This window comes from Epinephelus fuscoguttatus, linkage group LG21 (assembly GCF_011397635.1).
Source record: "Epinephelus fuscoguttatus linkage group LG21, E.fuscoguttatus.final_Chr_v1".
NCBI classification, from domain to species: Eukaryota; Metazoa; Chordata; class Actinopteri; order Perciformes; family Serranidae; genus Epinephelus; species Epinephelus fuscoguttatus.
This window is the reverse complement of record NC_064772.1, coordinates 7180043-7194207: the sequence shown is the minus strand read 5'-3', so window position 1 is coordinate 7194207 and position 14165 is coordinate 7180043. Positions and strand designations below refer to the sequence as shown.

The 14165-nt window shown below is 40.2% G+C and overlaps 1 protein-coding gene across 1 annotated transcript in view; it reads left to right on the top strand.

Annotated features, from left to right (window-relative positions):
* Positions 1-2798: 2798 nt before the first annotated feature.
* Positions 2799-14165, top strand: part of pld1b (phospholipase D1b) — a 74870-nt gene continuing 63503 nt past the window's right edge. Inside the window, exon 1 of the mRNA XM_049565979.1 lies at positions 2799-2885. The gene's annotated coding sequence lies outside the window, so the exon portion shown is untranslated. The remainder of the gene's footprint in view (positions 2886-14165) is intronic.

The window sequence follows — 14165 nt, the reverse complement described above, 5'->3', positions numbered from 1 at the left end:
TGGTAGCTACCTCCATTGTTTTTACAGTCTATGGTTAAAAAACAACCGCTACCTGTGGCACTATTCCCACCAGAAAAGTAGTGACAGGTCCATGTTTGGTGGCTAAAATGCCGCTACAAACACAATGATGACTCACTAAAACACAGCCAGTTTCGTTTTTTTGGTCTCAAAGAGTGGTCTGCAGTGGTCATGTGTCTTGCCTAGGTGTCACACCATCCGCCATCTCCTCCACCTCCTAATGACAAAATTAGCTTGTATACTATGTCCCTTTAGAAAAGTTGATATGATAGGTATGAAACATGCAAATGTAACGTATTCGTGGTTTGCAGAAACATACACTGCCAACATTTTCTTCTGGAGACTGGATGCTGTATGGTTTCTTTCAAAGTGTTATCACTTTAACACTCTGTTATTACTAACAAATACATGTAAGAGCATTTTAGTGTTCATCAGTGCGGACCCAGTTTTTAGATACGTTTTATATCATTGGGTAGATTAGTCGTATAATACTGCATTATGTTATGTATCATATGTTAGATGTTTTTTATGTAAAGTACACTTGTAAAGTACAAGTATGTCTAGAATTGTACTGAAGTACAGTACTTGAGTAAATGTTCTCGACATATCACATGATCTTCTTCTGCAGATGGATAACACAGTGGAAAGGTCGAGAGACATGATATAAAATAGCAAAATTCCAATGGGAATATGAAAAAATACAAGAAAAGTATCTGGGTGGCACAGTACAGTGGTACAGTGGTTAGCACTGTCACCTCACATCAAGAGGGTTCTGGGTTTGAATCCCCCAGCTGGCTGGGGCCCTTTTGTGTTGAGGGTGTATGTTCTCCCCGTCTCCTCCCACAGTCCAAACACATGCAGGTTAGGTTAAATGGCGATCCTAAATTGCCCGTATAGGTCTAAGTGAGAGCATGAATGGTAGCGATCTGTCCAGCATTTACCAGTATCAGACACCCCCATGACCCTTAACAGGATAGCAGTTACAATGAATGAAAGAAAAGTGTGCAAAATATTACCCAGGAAATGTTATTAGTTGTGTCTGACAAAGGTCTATTAAACTTTAATTCGTTCACTCTATATCTCCCCATGCAATAATGGCTCACATACCCACAATTTGGAAACCACTCAGGAATCTGCAAACATTTTCTTCCAACTAGTCAACAAAAGGCACCATTTTTTTTTAGCTCTGTTTCCCTCTGCAGTCAACCACAGGATATGATACACTGGAGGAGAGGCCGACATTTAAAAATGCAAGTTGATAGAGCTGCTGATTATCACCCTGGAAGCTAGCTGTACAACATCTGATTCCTGTGACAGAGTGAGAGGTTGGCAAAACTCCCACATTACAAAGGATGTAACTGAGGTTTTTGGAGTAACTCAGAAGCCAGGAAGTGCCTTTCTGCCTCTCTCTCTCTTTCCTCTTTCTTCCTCCTTCTCACACTTTCTGTCTCTCTTACCTCCTCCCTCTCTCCCACATAAACACAGAGCTCCTGACACATTGATTATGTGTTTCAGCTGATTGCAGACATCAGCTCTGCAGAGAAAGGAAGGCTTGTGTGTGTGTCTGACTGTGTGTACGTGCATGAACCCATAGGCTGTTGAGATCAAAAATGTAACCATAAATCATTGGAATATTCCTTTAATATTCCTGCTGGGATTTAAAGTTTGTCAGTAAGTTGACAGTGTTTCCTGACATCTCCTGTGATACCTCTGTGGTACCCCTGTGACTCTGCGGTTATAAAGGCATGACACCTTTGTAAACATATTACAGGTGAACTCTGTTTCCTCTTATGTGAAGAAGCAACAGAGGTTTTCAGGCGGGGTTTAACCAAGGAAGCCACTGGTTGGAATCAGCTGCAGCAAGTTAGAGAAAGAAAGCGAGTGCATCCGGAAGTTAGGCGATTGACCCTTCAAAATAAACCTGCTAATTCCATAAAATTCAAATATATTTGTAATTATTTTCATTCTTAATCTTTCTAATCATTTTGTTTTTGTTTCTTTGTTTGTATTATTATAGTTAACAGACATTAAAACAAACACATAATTTCTGAAGTATACTGAAAATGCAAGTGGGTGATATTCAGAGTGGGGTCTTGAGCCTTTGTGAAGGTACATTTAATTAAATATTTTTCATAAAGCTTTCTACGAGTTGTTAAGAAAATGAGGGCAAAGTTATTTGGATTTGTAATTAAGGCAGATCATAAACAGTTGACCTCAGTTTGGAGGTGACCTGGTGATGTGACAGGTATCACAGCCATGAAACTTACAACAAGATCCATGGCTGTATTAACCTGTAAGGGGCCCTAGGGCAAAAACAAACAAACAAACAAACTAATAGCCAAGCAATATGACATCTACTGTCCTTTGGTTCTCTATTTAGATAATACTTAACAGTCAATCAATAAATAGGAGAGAAACCTCAAGAAGGACAACACATGAGAAGTGGAGGAAGAACAAGGTAACAAAAACACAGTGATTCTTGTTTTCCTGTGATTATTCACTAAAGAAAACATAGCCTACTTATTTCAGTACATTTCTGCTAGTATATCCCCCTAAACCCTACACACAGGACCTTTAAAGTACTTAAGTAAATGCACTTTGTTATTTTCCACCACTGCAGTTGAGATAGTAAATATTTCCTGTTACTATTTACAGAGTATTACGTGTGCAGAGCATGTAACATTCTGTAAATACGTTTAAAATGTCAGGACACTAAAAGGGAGTTTTATTTTGAAAGTAGAGACACGGGAAGTTCTGTTGGTAGTCATTGTAGCCTTGCTCACAGATCTGTTGTATTTGGTCACCGGTTCACAGCTCCCTTGCACATTTCAACCAGCAGCTGCTGTCGCTTCAGTTCACAACAGGAGGTAAGGAAAATATCCAGACGTCATTTCATGTTTATCAGCGCGATTATTCCCACGGTATCATCATGTGTGTCTGTGTGTGTGTGTTCGGAGATATAACCCGTTCAGTTTTTGGTGAAGTTTGCTCGTGTCATGGCAGCGCAGGTGCGTAAATGCGCAATTAGTGGTAAATTGTCTTTGCGCGTAAAGTTAACGTGTAGCGATGAGGTGATGGGAGACAGCGGTGGCGACGCGCTGTTTATGTGGGGGTCTTTTTGGCATGTGAAGGCATCCGTCCTCTGCAGTGGTCCAGAGGAGCATCCTGGTGTTAGTGTGTGTGCTGGATTGCAGTGGCTACATATCAGCCATGCGTTACAGTGTGGGGGAGTGGGGGAGCGGGTGATGTTGAGTCTCGTGTGAATTAAATCCACGGAGACAAACCCTGGCCCGGAGGCAAACTCCCGGAGGAGGACCAAGACGGGTAAGACCTGAACTGGAGGAGGGTGTCACTCTGCTGTCCTGCCCCCAATCGCTTCTTCCTTATTTTAGCTCCTCGATAGATTGCAAACAAAACCACTTCCTCGAAATCAGTCAGTTCATCACACAGTTTATACCCCCTCCACCAGCACCACGAACACCACCTTATCACACCCACGTGTGAGAGCTTGTAGTATTTATATTATTGGTTGTTATTGTACATTTCTATCCAGGCACTCTCCAGTCAGGTTATCAGTTCATCTGTTTTTCTCACACAGAGTTGTCTTAAATGTTTCCTCCCTCACTTAGCTGATACAGATCACTCTACAGTCAGAAGTGCATTGAGATGTCTGACACTTATGATTCATCACCACTTTGGGTCACCACTAACAGACATCCCAGGACAACCACTGCTTTGTGGGATGTGAAATTGTACATTATATACTGGGAAGTGCCCTCAACATTTAAATCTACAGTTATTGAGAGAAAGGCATGGACGGAGGAGGATTTAATACATGTGTTTTATTAGACCGCATCAGTTTAAGCTGTGTGTACCTACGGACACAAAAACACTTTGGACATTAGAATAAAAAATGGTGCACTAGTTACTGTATGAACATTTCAGACTGAGATTTAGTTCCTTGCAACTCTTTCTTGTTACTTAGGGGATGATGTGTAAGTTTCAATTATTTTGTCTTCGCTGTAAGGCTGCAACAGCATGAGATTTTCATGGTAAAATAACCATCTCAGAAAAATATCACAGTTTCACAGTATCACATTATATGATTCTACCCAGTTATTATTACTATTATCAGTTACAGTGACCCCTGAAGGATGGAAAACAGAAGAGTTTTCGTTGAACAAATGATTTCTTTTAATAGAAACTTAAAACCATTTTTAGTGGAAGTTTATGTACAAGGTCTGACAGGCAGTGGCAGAGGAAGGGGTAGGGTGAGATTCTCTGTGCGGTAACATTTTTTTTCTCAGTACCATAGAAAAACAAATGTACACAAGATGATAACCATCAATTTTCACACCACCATATATGGTTTAAAGGTATACCGCTGCAACTCCACTTTACCTAAAGTTATTTAACTTTAAAGCCACCAAGCTTCAATATGTCATCCAGGGTTTTCCCCAGAAAATGTAAACTATTTTTGAGCTTTATTGTTGTTATGACATTTTTTAACTGATGTGGAAATCACTCACATCATGTCACATCTTGTCTCATGAGTCATGATAGATGTAGTCTGTTGATGACAGCCTAAATAATAGTCACATTTATTACATAGGACTTTTTCATTTTTTTCAGGTTAATGATAATGATGTTAGAGGAGGTGGTGCTTGTTTTAGGAGAGGTGGCTCGCCTCTACTATACCCTAATGTCTTCATACATACTTCATACCAGTTTTAATGACCTGGTCTGTTTGTTTTGTAGAGGAACAGACCTCTGCAGATAGTTCCACTCCTGGTAAAAACCTCCTGAATAATGAACAGTTAAGGAATTCTAACTGGGAGAATTTTCAGCTGGTTGCAATATGGAGCCCTCACAGCTAGACGCCACTAAACACCCTAAATCATACACGCTGTTCCTCCAAGGGTATACAATGCAGGATTGTTGGTTACTGTTTGTGAACACGATTGCAAGTGAGATTCACATTTGTTGCTTAATTTGCATTTTTACGGGGCTGTGTCTCTTGGATGCCTGCTGCTTAGGTCTGGCCCGTGTTCTCTACTTTTCATAAAGCCTCAATCTCACCTGAGTGATGATGGGGGACATGCCCTTAAACGTCCCAAACACAGAAAATGAAAAGAAGAAGGAAAATTTATGCAACGGGCAGAGTTTCTGCAGATAAATACACCACCACACACTGACAGAGTGTCATTAGTGATGATTTAGAGGGATTACTTCTGTATCAGTCTATACATTGTGTTTCTCCAGAAAATCCTGCATAGTATATCTTTGAATGTACAAAATGAGAGGGCAAAATCGTTTGACAGTGTGAGGAAAAGAAAAGTAGCCATGTTAGTATGGTTGGACTTGCTTGTGAGTAGTGATCTGTTCTTTTTTACGCAATTTCCAGACAGCAAGTCAGCAGTGAATCTGAAGCAAGTGCTGAAGCAGTCATCAGGGTTATTTGCATGTGTGTTAATCTCCAGATAATGAGATTAAACAAATATTAGTTTTACCAGATACAGTCTTATTGGTTGGTGAAACCATAATGACTGCCAGACAAGCAGATGCAGACTTGCATGATTTCCTCACATTGGCAGCTCAGGAATGAAGCTTTTCTTGCTTTTGGCTGCCACCTACAATAAAGGGATGTCAGTTAGGGCTGGGCGGTATGACCTAAAATTCATATCATGGTATAAATCGAATCCCTTCACGGTAACGGTATATATCGCGGTATAAATTTAAGTGTAAAAGTTATAATAGAAGTGTTTCTGAATGGGTTTTGTAGTCCCTTAGCAAAGCTAAATTGATAAAAAAAAATGATTGAGTTGTTTTTTCCACCTGGACCTTTATGCTGTGACATTTCTCCTCTAATCATCACGCTGTAACCTGTGACAGGCTGTTATGATACCACAACTATCACACATTCACATATGGAGTTTTTTGTGGAGCCCCTAGCGTCACATAGGTTTACATTACCAAAGGTTTATGACAAACTCTCTTGCCGAAAACCAACTCCCGTGTGCGCACGGCGAGAGAGGAGAGGGAGAGACGCTGTGCTGCTGCCAGAGGAGACACTGAATGAGTTCCCTCTGAGCGGTGAGTCGCTAAAAGAGTCTGAGAAGTCCGGGGCTGTTCATAAGACATTAACTCACTCACTCACAAGTTCTCCAGCAACACATGTTGCACCTGCTACGCTAAATCATGGACGTGAACCAGCTCCTCTTGCTCCGCTGTCTCTGTGCTTTCAGCCATTTTCACACTGAGGCAGGTGCGATGACGTCATCGACGATAGGACGGTAGAGCACAAATCTCTACTGTGGGCCAAATTTATATCATTTCTACCGTCTACCGCATATACCGTTGCAGCCCTAATGTCAGTGGAGTTGTGCAGTAGGAGTAGCTGCTGATTTTCAAGTATTTACCCCCACGGTAAATTTCCATGAAAGTTTTCAAGACTGCATTAACATATCATCACATATACTACACTGTAAAGGAGTAAAATTGATGAATATTATTGTATTATCTCTCTCTGGTGTTGCACTTTGTACATGGTTCCTGTGCTCTAGTCTCACAACAGACTACACATAGAGAGCAATGTTATTTGTCCAGGTCGGTGGACGGCTCGTTTTGATGAAATATATCTTATTTTCTGCCTCACTACAGTTGGAAAGAGCCTTCCTTTGTGTTTTAACAATGTTTTGCAATGTTTTGAGTTATTTATTTGAGAAGTTGAAATCTGTGAATATCTTTCCAACTCTACTGAACTGGATTAGACAGGCAGCTACTGTCCCGTCTTCCCAATACCACGCACTAGCACTGAATCTTTAGTGGTATGGAGTAACGAATCGTGCCAGTACACTTTCACCCTTGCTTTTAGCTCTGTTTTTGGCCTCCACCAACTCCTGGAAATACCTGTTTCTTTAAATGCTCCACTGTGTTTACCAGCTTCTCTCTAACTGTGTCTCTTTACTGCTGAGCAGGTAGAATACTGTGGCCTTTTACAGCTTTTTCTCTGGAAATGAAAGCCAGAGAGAAGCTTCAGATTCAGCTTATCGTTCTCTGGAGGTTCATTACTTTCACACCTCACATTGTATTTACATTATCACATTATCAATATAGCTGCTTTAACAAGTCTCGTAGGTAATTTAACAGTTCTGAGCAAAACATGTTGCCATAGTTGCTGAAACTTCTGAAAGTGCCACAGAATCTTAAGTTGAACTGCTGAATGTTTAATTTTAAGCTCGGTAATGTTTCTTCCTGAGGTGCACCTTGGGAGTGCTTCAGTTTTCACATCCATGGGTGATGGCACATTACACTGATGAAAGTGCCTTTTAAAGTAGTTGTGTGTTGCAATGCTGCTGCTCTACTGCTGCAAGACTCGTGAGGTAACAACATAGCTGGTTCTGGGGGCATGTAGACATTGTTGTAATACCACTGTGATGTGACAGAGAGGAAGTCTGAGGTAAGAGATCTTTTTATGCCTCTGCACTGGTGATAGCTGTAGCCAGAGGCAATACGTTTTTGGGTTGTCTGTCCGATTCTTGTGAATGTGATATCCCAAGAAGGCCATGAGGGAATCTCAAATGTCCAGTCGGACCCATCGATGAACTGATTAGATTGTGGTGATCAAAGGTCAAGGTCATTGTGACCTCATCGGTCTAATTGTCATGAACATGATATTCCAAGAACAACTTGAGGGATTTTTTTTTTTTTTTCAAATTTGGCACAAATGTCCACTTGGGCTCAACAATGAACTGATTAGATTTAGATAGTCAAAGGCGAAAGGCCAAGATCACTGTGACCTTGCATCCTTCTTATTCTGGTGAACACAATATTTCAAGAACATGTTAAGGGAATTTCTTCAAATTTGGCACAAATGTTCGCTTTGAATCAAGGATGAAGCGATTAGAATTAGGTGGCCAAAGGTTAATGTCTGTGTGACCTTGTGTCTGTCTCATTCTAGTGAGCATGATATTTCCTCAAATGTGGCACAAACGTCCACTTGGACTTATCAATGAAGTGATTGGACTCAGGAATTCATTCGCTAATAATTACATTTCACACAAATGTCCAAGAGGATATGATGTTTAAGTGATCCCGTTTTATATCCGAAAATCAAAGGTCAGCTTCACTGTGACATCATAATGTTCTACATAAAACACTTTTCTGGTCATTACTCAGCATCATATCTCAGGAACAGAAGGGGAGGCATTTGGTCAGATACTGAATTGGTGACACTAATCTTGACACTGAGCTGATGTAAACATGGATGTAAACTGTAAGAGGAACTTGGCGGGATTGCAGAAGCATACAACTGTGAGGCAGAAATTCTAGTTTCTTGTGTCTCTTATTTAATTTGTATATTTAAGTGAATGGGCGTGTGTGTGTGTGTGTGTGTGTGTGTGTGTGTGTGTGTGTGTGTGAGAGAGAGTTACGTGTGTTTTAGAAGGACCTGCTTTTCCAGTCTGTGTGTGTATTTTTTTGTCATCAATTAAATAGGGAAAAGTTGACTCACTTTTGTACTTTCGTAGAGACTGACTCATGGGCTTGGCTCTGGCATTGTTGTGCACAGGTAGGATACTGTGTGTGTGTGTGTGTGTGTTTGATTATATATTCACGTAATGGCTCTTCCAGCAAACACAGTCCACAGCCAGGGAGTGCTTAATTGACTTTTTGGGTGTGTCTGCTCCTGTACCCAACACACACACACACACACACACAACGGTGAAGCAGAGCTCAAGGGGCAGTGGGCGCGGTGGGAGAGGTCCAGCTTTTAATCAATATTGACAGCAGTGAAATACCATGACAAACAGCAACAAACAACCACAAGGAGACCCAACAGGAACTACACACACTGCAGCTGAAATGCCATTAGTAACAAGTCGTAAAATGTCAGAGTCTAATGTAGAAGAAGTTGGAGAAGCCTCTTACAATTTTCTCTCTTTGCCAAAGGTCATGATTGTTACTCTACCCTGCAGGAGATAAATTAAAGCCTATTTGGCCTTTAATCTTTAATATATTATTAAAAAAGGTCCTGCAACAATTAGTTGTCAAATTAATTGCCAGCTAATTTGAGAATTGATTGGAATTCACAATTCTCTGATTCCAGCTTCTTAAATGTGAATATTTTCTGGTTTCTTTACTCCTCTATCGCAATAAACTGAGTATGTTTGGATTGTGGCTAAAACAAGACATTTGATGACTTCATATTGGGCTATGGGAAACACAGATCCACATTTTTTCATCTTTTTCTGATATTTTATAGACCAAACAACTAATCAATTAATTAAGAAAATAATTGACAGATCAATCCACAGTGACAATAATTGTAAGTTGCAGCCCGAAAAATACAAATGGAAGTCTGAAAACATTATGAAAGAAAAAAGTACACTTCGTGGTCAAAGTATGTGGACAACTGCAGCCTTATGTCATAATGGAAGGTGTGATTGTGACACCCTGGGCATTATTGTGCTGCTCCAGCCTTCACTGAAATACAGGAGCTGGCATGTCAGGTGGGATTGCATAAACTCTCTTTTCTCTGCCTATTGAGAAATGCTGATTAGTATTTGCCAACTACAGTACATGGCCAAATGTATGTAGGCAGTATGTGAGAAGTCTTTCCTCCTGATGTTGACCCTGCTCTAGGGATTTTCTCCCATTCAGACGTAAGAGCATCACTAAGGTTCAACACTTACGTTAGTGACCAGGTTGAGGTCAAGTTCTTCCTTACCAAATTTAGAAACCATTTCTTTATGGAGCTGACTTTGTGCATGGGTGGATTGTCATGTTGAAACAAGAAAGAGACAAACACAGACTGTTGACACAAAGCAGGCAGAGCACTGTTGTTAAAGTATTATTGTAGCATTAGATGTCCCTTCTTTAGAACCAAGAGGCTGACACCAAACCAGGAAAAATAGACCAAATATATGCATGTGGACAGTAGGGCTGCAGGATACAAGGAAAATATGCATTATGTGATAACAATGTTGATATTGTGATAACAATATTTGATATATGATAAATAGACAGCTGTTAAAGTGTACTCTGTTCTTGACAAAGACTTCCACAGTGCCTGTGCTTATGCCATTTTGTTGATCCTTTATCCAAAATATTGCCAAATGGCTGATGTGCTATTTTTTCTGTGGCCTTCGCATTTTCATTTGCCCTCATCTTGTCACACTTTCCTCCTTCAACCATACAGAGGAGCACAGCAGCACCACTCTAATAAACCTCAATCGCACGCATGCAGATTCTGACTAATCAGACAGTACCTGTTGGCGAGGGCCTGGCCAGAGAGTTAACAGCATGTCACCTACAGACAGAATATTGTTTAATACGTTGTTAATATTCAAAATGTAATATTGCAGTCTTTCCTAATGTGTTTATCATATCAGTTGACAGATTGATGACGATTTAAAAAAGCGATTTATTGTGTAGGCCTAGTGGACAGATAAAATAATAGATTACCAGAGTTGCTATGTTTGCGTTGGTATAGCAGTAGTCCTGAAGATGAGTTCACCTGTGGTCATGAAAACGAGATGTCTATGAAGTCTGAGTTGTTTGTCTGAGACAGACATGTTTGAGCTGAAATATCTGTCTTTGGATTTTATGAGAAAAATTTAAAGTCCTTGAAAGCAAAACCAACACCACCAACAACAACAAAAAACAACTGATGGTTATAAAGTAGGTGTTTTCTATTTGTAATTGAAAGATGCTCAGTTTACGGCGCAATTGCAATATGTTGGATACATAAATATTTCTGATCATACATGAAAAATAATTGTTTATGAAAGGAAAAGGAAAGTACATGTGTGCACAGATACATACAGGTTAATTATAAACATAATACATCAATTTAATTAGTTTGATTTCTAATTAAAGAAGACATTAAATAAAACAAAGTGAATAAATAAATAAAAAGTGGGTTGTTTTGGACTGAGATGGGGAAAACAATCACTCATCAAAATGCAGTGTAAAATAGTAATTTCATATTTCCATAAATTTAAGTTCTTTTTTTTGTCGTAGATCTTAAAGGATAACTTCGGTATTTTTCAACCTGGGCCCTATTTCCCCATGTGTATGTGTGCGTATGATTCATGGGTACAACTCGTTCTAAAATTGGTTCAGTATTGAGACACGAAACGGGCTAAAATGGTAACGGGGGCAAATGCGTCCCATATAGAAGTGCTTTTTTCGCCACTGACCGGTTCAGATCGCCAGTGCTATCTCTGTAGATAGCATACTGTAGCGGCCCTGGGGCAGTGGTGAGTGTGAATGAGTGGAGTCAGCTGTCAGTCAGTGTTGGAGCAGAGAGGGGGAGGGCAGCCCCGCTGGGTACTGTAAGTGAGTATGTGTGTATGAAGTGTGTGTGTTACGCTAGAAGAGTCAGAGGGCAGAGTCTTTTACGTGCTACCCCCTGGAGTGTTACCGGAGTTTTTGGAGTGCTCAAATAAATGGGCCTTTTTCCTGAACGCAAGAACAGGATGTCGCGCAACACCCCGTACAGCTTTCATAGGCTGCCTTTGTTGGACGGCGAGATGCTGAAGTTGTGGCTAGTTGTGCTACAAATGGATGCTAACACTCCTCTCCAGACACTGCGCCTTGCAGACCATCGGGTCTGCAGTGCTCACTTCTCCCAAGATGACTACTGCCAGCCGAAGAAGAGAAGACATCCAATCCTGAAACACCTTCCTCAAGAAAACGGCTGTCCCACGAGTAGAGAGAGCTACAGACACAGTGGAGCAGAGCTCGTGACATCACACAGCCCAGAGGTAAGGGAAAGGCTAGTATGCTATTTACAGAGATAGCACTGGCGATCTGAACCGGTCAGTGGCGAAAAACACACTTCGTACACACATGCTCATTTACAATACCGAGCAGGGACAACTTCCCCCTCTCTGCTCCAACACTGACTGACAGCTGACTCCGCTCATTCACACTCACCACTGCCCCAGGGCCGCTACCATATGCTATTTACAGAGATAGCACTGGCGATCTGAAACGGTCAGTGGCGAAAAAAAGCACTTTTATACTGGACGCATTTGCCCCCGTTACCGTTTTAGCTCGTTTCGCGGCTCAATACTGAACCAATTTTAGAACGAGTGGTACCCATGAATCATACGCACACATACACATGGGGAAATAGAACCCAGGTTGAAAAATACTGAAGTTGTCCTTTAAGCCCATTAAATATGTATGAAAAAAAGGTCACACCAGTAAAAACAAAATGAGACAAAATAGTGCAAGTTGAAATAATGGATTAATTATAACTCAGACACTAATTACAAATAATTAACTGAATGTAAACAGGAATGTATTAGATGTGAATGCACAATGTGGAGTATAAATACACTGTACAGAGGTGTACATGGTTGCAAAACCGTAAGTGAACTGGACTGAAATGTAGGGAAAGAGGAGGATTTTTCAGTGTAACACAAAGTGACTGTGGTTCAGGAGTTAAACAGATTATTGTGTAACCAAAAGGTCGCAGGTTTGATCTTTACTGCAGCAGCGTGTCGAGTTGAATTAACTCTCAGTAACACGCTGAAGAACCTTTCCGCCGGATAAAAGCATCTCTCACTTCATTTCCTCACACTTATCTCCATCATGTCAGCAGCTGCGGATACATCAGACACATTTATCATTTTACTTTTCAGAAGAAGTAAATTTCCATGAAACTGTTTACAGCTTGCGATCGTTGAATTGAATAACAGGATAAAGTGTCTATTTACATTCTTCACAGTCACGTATCAGAAAGAAGTTTGGAGAATTTATTGAATCCAGGACTCCACCATGAGCAAACTTTTTAAGTCAGGGACCTGCCTGCAGCTCTTGACACAGTCATTACTCTGCTGCTGCTGCTGCTGCTGCTGCTTATTAAAGCAACAGGTCTGTTGTTGCTGCAGGAGAAGAGGCAAACACCTGCAGCACTCGAAACAATCCTGTATAAAAATCACTGACCTCAAATGGCTTAACATTGGCAGAGGGAGTAGTAGTATGAAAAGTGTTTTTAATTTTTATAGTCATAAAATGACATATTTAAGGTAATTGTTTTGGCTTCCAACATGTTAAACCCAGTAGGATGCATTAGAAGACTTTCCAACTGGATGATTGATTTTGAAATGAAATTCATTACAATGATAGAAGGTATTATGACAAGACATGCATCCTTCTCTCTCTCTGTATATTTAATTTTGTGCTGCTGCAGCCTGCATGTTAATGTGACAACACTGAGCCTCATTCACCAGCCATTCTTGGGAAGACATTTCTTCTTAAAACCCACTCACACAGATTACATGAAGAATTTAACCTTCACCAATGTTATGTGGGATTTGATCTTAGATCTTAACAGAATCTACGCACACTCTAGAGCATATTTACATGAAACCCAATCACCAGTGAAAGTTTTGGCATTGTATGGCTCTGCAAACCACGGATATGTTATATTTACACGGTGTAATGTAGCGGATATGTTTCACCAACTCTGTGATTATCATGAGGTTAGGTGTGTACTATCTATGAGGAGACATGGGAGGATATTTGGAATTACGCCAAAAAGGTGTCCATCTGTACTGGAACAAAGACAGTCCTGTTCAGAATTACACACATAATACATACATCCCCTAATCACAGATGTTCTTTTAATTCCTCACCGTCTCCTCTGTGTCTCAAATGTTAATCTTAAATAGGTACATTAACCCATTGCCTATGGTTGTGTTGTAAATTACAGAAATACTGGTCTGAAGAACTGTGTGAAATGGAGAAGATATTTGAAAAAGATTTAGAAAGGCATCCAATGTCTTTGATTCTGGACCTCCCAAGTACAAATATAACTACTGTAGCTAGCAAAGGTTATACAATATTATGTTTGCTAAAAAACACACAAAATAAAATTGGACAAATGATGAGAGCCCATTTGTTAAGGGTTGGGTTTAAGTTATTTTTGAGTAGATTCCTCTGGAATATCTTACAGATCTTCTACAGCAGATCAGTCTTATGAAATCTGGCTAAATTATCTCATTATTTTTTTTACAAGACATTTCCTGAACTTGAACTCTTGTAACCTGTGATGTACCCTCAACATTGACATGTTTTTGTTTGTGTTTGTCACTCATGTTTATACATTTGACATATTGTTCTTGTGGAAATGA